General features: G+C 38.3%; 1 pseudogene; it reads right to left on the bottom strand.

The window, feature by feature from the left end:
* Positions 1 to 5,436: 5,436 nt before the first annotated feature.
* Positions 5,437 to 8,295, bottom strand: LOC112830843 (ATP-dependent RNA helicase DDX18 pseudogene; annotated as a pseudogene).
* Positions 8,296 to 13,631: the final 5,336 nt, after the last annotated feature.

The raw sequence follows: 13,631 nt of genomic DNA on the forward strand, positions 1-13,631 counted from the left end.
AGCTCATAAATTATTCCTCAGAGCCTTGAAGGGTGACAGGTTGTAAATTTGCTTCCTTTGTCCTACACTTCCCTCCAGCCTCAAAGCAACTTTCTCAATTTGGCAAATTGTCTTTCTCCAGCCATTAGAATTGACAGGTAGGTAAAGAGGGTTGAGAAGCACTGGCGGCCTAATTATCCTAGTGACCAAACTTCTAAAACTCTGGAGTCTAATAAGAAAGGGCATAAATGCAAGACATTCTCCTTGATTGTGTGGAGGAATGTCATTATATCCTCTAAAAGTATACTTAATGAGATAGTTTAAATACTCAGGAAAGAAAGGGGCTTGATTACTACAACGGTTGACATAGTTAAGAGCTCACTTATTGTGGTTTTATGTATCTAAAATGCACTTTCCGTACATAAGAATGAAAATCTGCTGGCTGATAAACTCTTTTAAAAGGAAGATTCTATCATATACTTAAATCCCTTTGAGGATACTGAGTGCTCCATATGATAACTATTATAATTATAAGCATTTGTCAAGATGGTTTAAAATACTCTTATCACAAAAAGCTTGATTATAACAGTGGACTGATGTGGTTAGAAGCTCTATCATAGTGATTGTGTATAAAAGCCTACATCGTATATTTGTAAAATGGAAGAAGGTTTTTGCACTAAATGCTAAAAGTCTAGAAAAGCTCCATTTGTGATGGAAGCACCCTGAGGAAGGATAGGGAGAGCTCAGATATGGGCTTTGAGGCCCAAGCTGAATCCTCATTACTAAAGTCTCAGAGGATTAATAATATATCCGTGGCACTGGAAAAGGTAGTAACAAAGTTTGCCATTGTTTCCAACTGCTAACACTGCAGAAGAGGGCTTTGCAAACAGCTCAACATATCTGGATGTCATTCCCATCATAATGGGATACATTAATGACATGCCATGAATTATGTTGCAAATAGCTTCGTGTTTATTTTCACTTTTAGTAATGCAGTAAACCAAGTGAGTTTCTAGGCCCAGTTTCAACTGTTGCAATCACTCCAAGAGATTCCCTTATCGATTTGAATTAAACTTCAAATCATGATTTAAAACCCGGTGTAATCTACTGAACATTTCATAGGATGATCGTCCTGTAAGTGGATTTAACCAGTGGTCATTTTATGTGACCTTCTAAAAGCTTCCCTGAGCAAAAAAGAAAGAGTGGCAAAACAATAGAATCACCCAGATGTAATGAAATTCTTATGTACCAAAAACATTTAAAACACAATGTTATTTGATATGTACAGCAAATCTGTAGAGAGAAATAACGAATTTAACTGGCCAACATACAGTTTTAGGAGCTATAAAAGATTCTTTCATGAAAAAGCATTGGAAACTTCTCAGCTATAACTTAAACTTCGAGAAGCTGAAGGAAGTAAATAATGAAAGAGTACGATATCACTTTAGGAAACACTCAGGTTCAACTTAACGAGAAGCTACATCACCTTTCCATACCCATTTCTTACCCAGAGGGGGAAAGAGTAGAGACATATTATTACATTGCCATCCATTCTGTAGCACATAGTACATTTTCAAAATTCATCGGCTGATGAAAGATGATGGAAGATGCTTTATGTCACTTTACCTGAAAAAGTAGGCAGTTATTGAAGAAAAAGTTGAGGTATTTTATAGTTGGAAGTCTAATGGAATTTTCAGGTTTGAAACTTCCAGAAGGATAGGTACCCATTCTTCCAGCTTCCTGGAGAACACTTGCTTTTAAAAATGTCACCCAAACCATCTCCCAGCAGATTTTTTTAAATATTACTATTCCTTTATTGTATCATTACAGTGTATTATATTATTACTATTGTTGTCATTCTTACTGCCCTTATTGTGTCTAACTTGTCTCCAACACCAGTGAATCCTGAAATTTTACACAGCACACACAAAAAGTCATATATATGCATGCCACACAGGTGTAAGTGGAGGAGCTTGCCTGGCTGCCCTGATCGCTGAGGGGTCTCTCACTCAGCTTACCTGTGACCCACTCAGGTATCAAATGAGAAAGCTCTGTACTAGGTTCTGGGCTCATTAAGAGAGGGTATTTATCTTCATGTCCATAGCTCCAGAATAGTGCCCTCGATAAGTACATATCAAGAAAAAAACAAAACAAATTCTTTAAGATAGATTATAAAGTGATTCATAGCCCTGGCTCTAAACCAAGTTCTGTATTATCTCCAGCCACTCATCCCCACTTGTAATTGATCCTAGGCTCTGAAGTATTCTAATATAGATTTATCCCCTAGTCCTCTGCTTACTAATGTGGTACATGACAAACATGCAATAAGAGATTCTGACTAAGATCTCCAACAGAGCAATGCCAGGATGTTGCTGCTGCTTGAACAACTTGCAATCCTCCCACATACACTATCAGAGCCTGAGTTAACCCACACCCTTCCCCCTCCTATCCTCATACCCAGTCAAGTGCTAAGTCCTACCAACCTAACTTTCTAATGTCTCTCCAATCCATGTACTTCTCTCCATTTCCAGATCACCAGATCACATCAGGCTCTCATCATCTCTCACCTAGACAATTTCATACCCTCTCGATCTTTCTCAAAGCATTCACCTGCCTTTCTTTACATAGCAGCCCAAAAGAACCTTCAAAAATACAAATATGATGCCAGGACAAACTAGAAGAAATTGAGAAATTCCTAGAAACATATAACCTCCCAAAGCTGAATCAGGAAGGAACAGAAAATGTGAACAGACTGAATACCAGCAATGGAATTGAATCAGTAATCAAAACACTCCCAACAAACAAAGTCCAGGCCAGATGGCTTCACAAGTGAATTCTACCAAACATTTAAAGAAGAGCGAATACCTATTCTTCTCAGTTTTTTTCCAAAAAAACAGAAGAGGAAGGAAAACTTCCAAATTCATTCTATGAGGCCAGTACTACCCTGATACCAAAACCAGATAAAGATACCACAAAAAAAGAACTACAAGCCAATATCTCTGATGAATATAGATACAAAAATCCTCAAGAGATATTAGCTAACCAAATCCAACAATACATTAACAAAGTGATTCACCACAATCAAGTGAGATTTATTCCTGAATTCAAAGGTAGTCCAATATTCACAAATCAATCAACATGATATATCACATCAGTAAGAGAAAGGATAAAAACCATATGATTTCAATAGATGCAGAAAAAGCATGTGACAAAATACAATATACATTCATGATAAAAACCCTCAACAAAGTAGGTTTAGAAGGAATATACCTCAACATAATAGAGGCCTTATATGAAAAATCCACGACTAACATCATACTCAATGGGGAAAAACAGAGCTTTCCCCTAAGATCAGGAACAAGACAAGATGTCTGCTCTCACTACTTTAATTCAACACAGTACTTGAAGTCCTAGCCTCAGCAATTGAACAAGAAAAAGAAAGAAAAGGCATCCAAATTGGTAAGGAAGAAGTAAAACTTTCACTCTTTGCAGATGACATGATACTATATACAGAAAACCCTAAAGACTCCAAAAAAACTACTAGAACTGATAAATTAATTCAATAAAGTCACAGGATACAAAATAAATGTTCAGAAATCTGTTGCATTTCTATCTGCTAATAATGAAGCAGCAGTAAGAGAAATTAATAAAATAATCCCATTTATAATTGGACCAAAAATAATAAAATACCTAGGTAAGCTTAACCAAAGAAGTGAAAGACCCGTACCTTGAAAACTATAAAACGCTGATGAAAGAAATTGAAGATAACACACAACACAAGGAAATAGAAAGATATTCCATGCTCATGGATTGGAAGAAAAAATATTGTAAAAAAAAAAAAAAGAAAAGAAAAAGAACAAATACTATTAAAATGTCTATACCGCCCAAAGCAATCTACAGATTTAATGCAATCCCTATCAAAATAACAACAGCATTTTTCAAAGAAGTAGAACAAATCATCCTAAAATTTATATGGAACCATAAAAGACCCCAATAGCCAAAGCAATCTTGAAAAAGAAAAACAAAACTGGAGATATCACAATTCCAGACTCCAAGTTATATTACAAAGTTGTAGTAATCAAAAAGCTATAGTGTTAGCACAAAAACAGACACACAAATCAACAGAACAGAATACAAAGCCCAGAAATAAACCCACAATTACATGGTCAATTAGTTGTCAACAAAGGAGGCAAGAATATGCACTAGGAAAAAGACAGTCTCTTCAACAAATGGTATTGGGAAAACTGGACATGGACAAGAAAAAGAATGGAATTTAATCATTTTCTTATACCATACACAAAAATAAACCCTAAGTAGATTAAGGACCTAAATGTGAGACCTGAAACTATAAAAATCCTAGAAGAGAGCACAGGCAGTAATTTCTCAGACATTGACCACAGCAATATCCTTCTAGATTGATCTTCTGAGGCAAGGGAAACAAAAGCAAAACTAAACTATTGGGATTACATCAAAATAAAAAGCTTCTGCACAGTGAAGTAAACAACCAACAAAACTAAAAAACAACCTACGGAATGGGAAAAAATATTTGCAAATCATATAACTGATAAAGGGTTATTTTTTTTTTGAAATATAAAACGGACGTTAATTATTTAATGACACGGGAAAATAACACGTTATGAAACAAGCTGGTTACAAGTAGGGGGTAAAGGATGACTTCAATCCTGATAGAAAATTTAAAAGTATGTATACAAAACCCCTGATGGTTAGGTACGAAAATATCGACAGTTTTTACTCCCGCTCTGTGATTAAAGAGTTTTCCCTTTGTTTTTGTGTATTTTTTGAGACATGACTATGTCTGAAACAAAAAAGAAAAACAAGTTACTGGATGTTTTAGATAAAGAGTTCTTCAATGCCAGGAGTCCAGCAGTCAAGGCCTGAACCCTAGGACAGGTCCAGCCAGGGGGACAGTGGCCAAGCTCAGACTCAAAGGATCACTTCTTGTTTTTACTACTGGGATGCTCTTGTATCAGGCTGTTTCCTCCCCATCTGAAGTTCTCAGTGTACTCGTATTTAACAGGAAACTATGAACATTAACTGGCACAACAGCAAAACGATGCCAGCAACTTTGGTTTCAAATTGATCAAAATGTAATAACCATTTTGTCGTTATAAAATGCACTGGAAATAAAACAAGACACATGAAGCACTCTGGAAGTCAAGAGTTCCTACAACAAAAACCCCACATGATGAAACCCCCATCTTTTGCTGCTCTTTTTTGACTGCTGTTCATTTCCAATTTTCATCATAAACCTATTTTTGTTTCACAGTTCTGGAAGGGGAAACTTTTCTCAAAAAGATGCTTTGTCTCCTGAGTACTCTGCAGAGTTGGAAGGGTTCACCAAAATCCAAACCACTTGAAACAAAGTTGAATGAGCTGTGTCATCACTTTGTGCCTTTTTCAAGAAGGGTTTTGCTAAGTTATTAAATGGAGAACAGATTATTACACTTATATCGGTGTAAATGAGGCTCAAAAATCTCAGATTCCCACTGTTCCCAACAAATGTTAGGACTGCTAAAGGTGCTTTATTCAAGTAACAGTGACAAATAACCCACACTTTGTGCTCTTAAAAAAATGGGAAAGGCTCACTGCTTTAAAATCTGGCATATATAAAAACAAACGCCACCGTACATTAAAAGTGCTTCCTAGCCACAGTAGCATTTTCAGGGGAGGTCAGGAACTATGGTTAAGGTCCAAGAAACAACCAAACCAAAAAAACAAAAAACCTGAGACAATCTTCTGCATCACCAGCCCCAGTGTACCAGGTCACTTCTAAGTTCAACCTTCTAAGGCAGGTTGAACTGGGTGATGGACATTAAGGAGGGCACATGATGTAATGAGCACTGGGTGTTATATATGACTGATGAATCACCGAACTCCACCTATGAAACCATTAACACATTACATGTTAATTGATTTTAAATAAAAAATACCCCACCCCCTCAAAACAATGACAAATTTGGAGGTCAAAGATTTAAAATACTCTGTCGTCATAACAAAATCCAAAAGATCCCTTGCTTTGCTCTTGAACAACCTAGAAAAATTGAACTCTGTTTTACATCCCCAAATAAGAGTGGTATCTCCTGGAAGTATCAGTGCCTGGTGCTTGTAACGCACGTCAATTCATACTCCTGTTCCATCAGTCCCAATTCTGAAACCACAACAGTTCCTTTGTTAGAGAAAGGGAAAACATCCACTTCAGGACAAAGCCATTCAAGACCAAAGGAAGGCGTGTCTTCAGTGGGAGAACTGCCGGCTGTCGGAGGACTTCTTGCTAATGTGTTTGAAGATTTTGGACTTCTCGACTTTCTTGGCTTTCTGGTAGCCGAAGCCGCCACCGCCTCCTCTCTTTTTAAGCTTGCCGTCATTGCTGTTCACGTTCAGATCAACAAAAGGAGGCACCTTGAAACCAAACAACAGAGCAACTTGAGGCAAATTTAAGTTATTAACATTGAAGATCTGTTTCAGAGAATGGGAATCATATGCTCGAATGTAGGACTTATATGCTTCCTGGGCTGACTTATGAAGGAAGTAGTTCTTTTCAATCAATTTTTCAAGCTGAGACTGAATGTCAGAAATTTTGGACCAGGAAAACTCAGATTCACTTAATGGAACCTTGGATTGCTTCAAGTAATGAAGGAAACCCAATTCTTCAGGGCATAAAATGAGCAAGGCATGCCTTCTCCCGTTTAGGCCTCTGGATGTTCTTCCCACACGATGAATATATTCCTTGGGGTCATCTGGAGGGTCATACTGAACAATCCAGTCCACTTCAGGAATATCCAGCCCTCTAGCTGCCACGTCGGTACACAACAATATCCCTGAATCTGCATTGCAGAACTGGAAGAATGTGGTTGTGCACTTATTTTGCTTCTGCCTTCCATGAATGGCCAAGACAGACAAATTGATGTAGTTCAGCAACTCCTGATGGTATTTCACAGACTTACAGGATGAAAAGAAGACCATCAGTTTCTTCTTCCGGTTCTTCTTAAGGAATGTAAAGAGCAGGAGGAATCTCTTTTCCAAGGGACAAATAACATATCCCTGGTCAAAACCATCCACTGTTGCATTAGCTTTATCGTCATCAACACCAACATACAATGGCTCCTTTTTCAAAGAAATCCTTGCCAAGTCTTCAACTTTTCGAGTTTGTGTGGCAGAAAAGAGCATGGTTTGCCTGCGTGTTGGCAGAAGTTTAATAATCTGGTTTTAATTCCTCTTCAAACCCAACATCCAAGATACGATCAGCCTCATCAATAACCAGACACTGCAGATTTTTATACATAAACCCTGCGGTATTCTGCATGTGGTCCAGGAGGCGGCCTGGGGTGGCCACAATGATGTTGATCCCATTACCGAGTTTCTGTGCTTCAGCAGATCTGTTGCTGCCGCCCATTATCAACCCGTATGTGTGGACATGGTGCGTCATCAGCTCCTTAAGAACACCGAAAGTCTGCATGGCCAGTTCCCTAGTAGGTGAGAGGATAAGAACTCCAGTTCCATTCCTAAGCATGAACTTTAACTTGACAATGAGTTCAACTGCAGGGATAAGAAACGCCAGCGTTTTGCCACTGCCTGTTTTTGCGGCTGCTAGAAGATCCCTGCCTTCCAGAAGTGGTCTGATACTTTTATGCTGAATTTCAGTCATGTTTGTAAAACCCATTTCTATTTTATTGCCCTCAGAGTGTTCTCATTGACAAGATTACTAAGAGAAGCAAATGAAGTATCCTCAAAAGCTCCTGTCAGTCCCAGGGGTAGGCTGGGCACTTCACTGTCCTCTTCCTGCTCATCTGGCTTCTGCACACTGTGTTCTGTCTCTTCAGGAGCTTGGGCCCCTTCTTCAGAGTCCCCTTTGTCTTCAGTTTTTGCTTTTTTGGTATCAGGCCCAGCATCATCCACCATTTTTCTCTTTTTCTTCTTCTTTTTTTTGGATTCTGAATTGGGAGGCTGTGTTGCTGCTTCTCCATTGATTATTATGGTAGATTTCTTTTTTTTTTTTTTTTTAACTTGTACAGTTTCCACGGTTTCTTTAGCTCTCTCTCCATTCTGGGCTTCTGATGAGCCCACATTCACAGACTGTTTTAGGGATTTTTTAACCTTCCAACCTCCCACTGTTTCTTCAGACACATCTCCATTTTGGGTTTCCGATAAGCTCACATCCGAAGCCTCCTGGAGCTTTAAGTTTCGCTGGCGCAATTTGAGGTTCCGTTTCTTGATTTTCTTGTGCAGCAGTTTCATGGGTAGATGGGACATGTTGTCGGAGAAGCGCCTCCACTGCAGCGCCACAACTCGGCTACCGGGTTGACGTTACTTCTTCCTGGGCCACACATGTGATAAAGGGTTATTATCCAAAATATACAAAGAACTTATACAACTCAACACTAAAAAACAATCCAATTAAAAAATGGCCAGAGACATGAACAGACATTTCTCCAAAGAAGACATGAAAAGATGCTCAACATCAGTCATCATCAGGTAAATCCAAATCAAAACTATAATTGGATATCACCTCATAACTGTCAGAATGGCTAAAATCAAAAACACACAAAACAACAAGCATTGGCAAAGATGTGGAGAAAAAGGAACCCTCTTGCATTGTTGGTGAGAATGCAAACTGTTGCAGCCACTGTGGAAGACAGTATGGAGGTTCTTCAGAAAATTAAAAATAGAACTAACTATCATATGATCCATTAACTACACTACTGGGTATTTACCCAAAGAATACAAAAACACTAATTTGGAAAGATATTTGCAATTCTATGTTTATAGCAGCATTATCTACAATAGCCAAAGTATGGAAGCAGCCCAAGTGCCGATCAATAGATGAATAAAGAACACACACACACACACACACTGGAATATTATTCAGCCATAAAAAGGAAGGATAACTTGCCCTTTGAAACAACAGGGATGGATCTACAGAGTATAATGCTAAATGAAATAATCCAGTCAGAGAAAAACAAATGCCATAAGATTTTACTCACATGTGGAATTTAAGAAAAAAACAAGTGAACAAATAAAAAAAAAGAGAGAGAGAGACAAATAGAAAATCAGACCCTTAACTATAAAGAACAAATGGATGGTTACCAGAGGAAAGGTGGTTGGGGGCTAAGTGACATAGGTGAAGGGGAATGGAACTGTACTTGTCTTGTTGAGCACTGAGTAATGTATGGAGCTATTGGATCACTATATTGTACATCTGAAAACATAACACTATATGTTAACTACACTGGAAATAAAATATTTTAAAAAATACAAATATGAGAATGTCACCTAGAATCTGTCAGTCTCTTATCAATGTGCTTAGAATTAAAAAAAAAAAAATTCTTAACATGGCCTATGGTGATCTTGTGTGATCTACTAGCCCCCTCCACTTCTTCCCCATTATGTTATCGTCACCACTTTCTATTACTTCCCTAAATACAAGTTCACTCCCATTTCAGGGCATTGACAAATACTTTGTTTTGGATGATCTACTCACCCTTCCTTCTTAAACTAGTTAATGTCTAATTACTCCTTAAATACAGATTAACAGTCAAAATCTCAAGAGAAATTTAATTCTTGGGTTAATTTATTTATTAACTAGGATTCCTAACAGATGTTTTGCTCTGCCCTGGGCTTTGGAAATACAGAGGTAAACAAGGTACAAAATGTACCTGCTCTCGTGGAGGTTATGAAGCAAGATTTCATATGGCTGCAAGTAATTAAAAAGCCTACTACAGTGGTGTAAGCATGTAACGAATATTTCTTCTCAGGTACAGGAAGTCCAGGAGATGCAAGCCTTGGACTGATACAATAGGTCAGCTAAACAATGTCATGGGTGACCAAGGCTCTTCCCATGCTTTTACTTCTTGTCCTTAATGCAGAAGCCTTGGTGTAGTCTTTCCTATCATACTTGGCCAAAAGATGATTCCTTAGACTCTAAGACAGGGCTACAAGGATAAAGGGATGATACTTCTTATCAGGATAGTAAAATCTCTGCAAGAATCACCCAGTAACTTCCTCTTATAACTCATTTGCCAGAACAGTGCCACATTAAGCTTCTTATTACTGTGGAGGTCAGGATATTGAAATTTATTAGCTGAGCAATTGCCACACAGGGTAAAACCAAGCTTCTGCAATTAAAAAAGAAGAGAAGAGTGGATACAGAGTTTGCTACATGAAATTTATAAGTTGGGGGAAGGAGATAAACACTGTGGTGAGCAGAACAATGGCCCTCAGCAATGCCCACATCCTCCTCCCTCAAATCTATAAATACATTAGTCACATGATGAAAGACAATTAGGGTAGAAGATCGAATTAAGGTGGCTAATCAGCTGACCTTAAAATAAGATTATCCTGGATCATCCTTGTGGACCCAGTGTAAAGGGTCCTTAAATGTGGAAAAGACCACCAGAGAGATAACAGTGTGAGAAGGACTTGCCCAATGTGGTTTTGAAGGCTGAGGAAAGAAGGCCTGAGCTAAGGAAAGCAGGAGGCCCTCGAACTGGAAAAAGCAAGAGAATGTATTCTCCCCTAGAATTTACAGAAGGAATGCACCCTGCCAACACCTTGATCTTAGCCCAGTGAGACTCATGCCAGATTTCTGGTCTACAGAACTATAAAATAATACCTCAGTTACTTTAAAAGCCACTAAGCATGTAATAATTTGTCACAGCTGCAAAAGAAAACTAATACAGATGTTAAACAAAACAATCACTTCAATAGCTCATTAACTACATACAACTCTGATGAGTGTTAGAAGCAGAATGTTGTGAGACTATTTAATAGGGGTACAGCATATAGACTGGAAATAACTGCCCAAAGGCCTACATTTACACTTAAGAACCTTCCAAATGTAGACTTTTCATGCCTTTCTGACTCCTGCTTCGGTTCTCACCATCTTGCTTTAAATTCAACTCTTGGTACTCAGGACACGACCCAACCCATACTAAGATCTTCATGAATTAATTAACTCATTATCAATAAATTAATCCACTAATTAATGTGCATCTAAATGGTTAATATTTGTGTATGAAAGTCTGAAACATAAGGTGTAGATTTGTAACTTGTAAAGCATTTAGGTGTTAGCTGTTCTGACGGAAGAATTAAAAAAGGCTGAGGAGATTACAGAAAGAAAAAGAAGAGTCAAAAGAGATTCTCAGGAAGTATCAACATTTAAAACTTATGCATGGTTATATATATAATGTTAACATAAAAATATACTTGGTATTTCATGAAGAATCAAGATTTCAAAAAATTAAATGGGTAATACTGTATGTTAACTACACTGGCATAAAAATATAATAAATTTAAACGGTTTGATTAGAGTATTGGAAACACAAAATCACAAATACATGCTAACACACACACAGCCTAGGAAGAAATTGATCAAAATGTTAACTAGTTGTGTTTGGATAGTGTATATATTGGTCACACTATATTTTGACAGTAAAGAGTATTGCTTTATTCTTTCTATACTCCAATTTTATGAAAGAAAATTCACTCATATTAAAAGAAATGTTTCATGATCTCTTTTAAAATGATTCAAAGAGTTTCTTCCTTTAAATGTCCAAAGGGATAGCTCTCACCTTATGTTAGCGGCAGAGCCCCTTACACCTTGAATCTTGATCTCTTTCACCACTGTTCCTTGCCCACTGCAATCCTCTGTCTCACACACTTGGAGTTCAGATAGTTTAGGCAAACACAGATCCTATTCAGTGCCTGCTCTACTCATCACTCCTTTTCCGCAAAGCATTCCAAGCCATTGTCCACAATTTCAATGTTCTCCCTGTTCCACCTAGAAAAAGTCAATCTAGCTCAGTACTTAATAAGAAGCCCAGGGTATTTCTTTTTTTTTTTTTTTTTGACATATATATTTGTTATGTTAATCACCATACAATACATCATTAGTTTTTTTTATTTTTATTGTTATGTTAATCACCATACATTACATCATTAGTTTTTGATTTAGTGTTCCATGATTCATTGTTTGTGCATAACACCCAGTGCTCCACGCAGAACATGCCCTCTTTAATACCCATCGCCAGGCTAATCCATCCACCCACCCCCCTCCCCTCTAGAAGCCTCAGTTTGTTTTTCAGAGTCCATCGTCTCTCATGGTTCGTCTCCCCCTCCGACTTACTCTCCTTCATTCTTCCCCTCCTGCTATCTTCTTCTTCTTCTTTTTTCCTTAACATATATTGCATTATTTGTTTCAGAAGTACAGATCAATGATTCAACAGTCTTGCACAATTCACAGCGCTCACCATAGCACATTCCCTCCCCAATGTCTATCACCCAGCCACCCCATCCCTCCCACCCCCCACCACTCCAGCAACCCTCAGTTTGTTTCCTAAGGTTAAAAATTCCTCATATCAGTGAGGGCATATGATACATGTCTTTCTCTGATTGACTTATTTCACTCAGCATAACACCCTTCAGTTCCATCCACGTCGTTGCAAATGGCAAGATCTCATTCCTTTTGATGGCTGCATAATATTCCATTGTGTATATAGACCACTTCTTCTTTATCCATTCATTTGTCAATGGACATCTTGGCTCTTTCCACAGTTTGGCTATTGTGGACATTGCTGCTATAAACATTGGGGTGAACGTACCCCTTCGGATCCCTACATTTCTATCTTTGGGGTAAATACCCAGTAGTGCAATTGCTGGATCATATGGTAGCTCTATTTTAAACCATTTGAGGAACCTCCATACTGTTTTCCAGAGTGGTTGCACCAGCTTGCATTCCCACCAACAGTGTAGGAGGGTTCCCCTTTCTCCACATCCCTGCCAACATCTGTCGTTTCCTGACTTGTTAATTCTAGCCATTCTGACTCGTGTGAGGTGGTATCTCATTGAGGTTTTGATTTGGATTTCCCTCATGCCAAGTGATGTTGAGCACTTTTTCATGTGTCTGTTGGCCATTTGGATGTCTTCTTTGGAAAAATGTCGGTTCATGTCTTCTGCCCATTTCTTGATTGGATTATTTGTTCTTTGGGTGTTGAGTTGGATAAGTTCTTTATAGATTTTGGATACTAGCCCTTTATCTGATATGTCATTTGCAAATAGTTTCTCCCATTCTGTCGGTTGTCTTTTGGTTTTGTGGATTGTTTCTTTTGTTGGGCAAAAGCTTTTTATCTTGATGAAATCCCAATAGTTCCTTTTTGCCCTTGCTTCCCTTGCCTTTGGCGATGTTTCTAGGAAGAAGTTGCTGTGGCTGAGGTCAAAGAGGTTGCTACCTGTCTTCTCCTTTAGGATTTTAATGGACTCCGGTCTCACGTTTAGGTCTTTCAACCATTTGGAGTCTATTTTTGTGTGTGGTGTAAGGAAATGGTCCAGTTTCATTCTTCTGCATGTGGCTGTCCAATTTTCCCAACACCATTTGTTGAAGAGACTGTCTTTTTTCCACTGGACATTCTTTCCTGCTTTGTCAAAGATAAGTTGACCATAGAGTTGAGGGTCCATTTCTGGGCTCTCAATTCTGTTCCATTGATCTATGTGTCTGTTTTTGTGCCAGTACCACGCTGTCTTGATGATGACAGCTTTGAAATAGAGCTGGAGGTCCGGAATTGTGATGACGCCAGCTTTGCTTTTCTTTTTCGATATTCCCCTGGCTATTCGGGGTCTCTTCTGGTTCCATACAAATT

Source organism: Callorhinus ursinus, unplaced genomic scaffold, assembly GCF_003265705.2.
Source record: "Callorhinus ursinus isolate GAN/ISIS: 27379988/994484 unplaced genomic scaffold, GSC_fseal_2.0 scaffold1, whole genome shotgun sequence".
NCBI classification, from domain to species: Eukaryota; Metazoa; Chordata; class Mammalia; order Carnivora; family Otariidae; genus Callorhinus; species Callorhinus ursinus.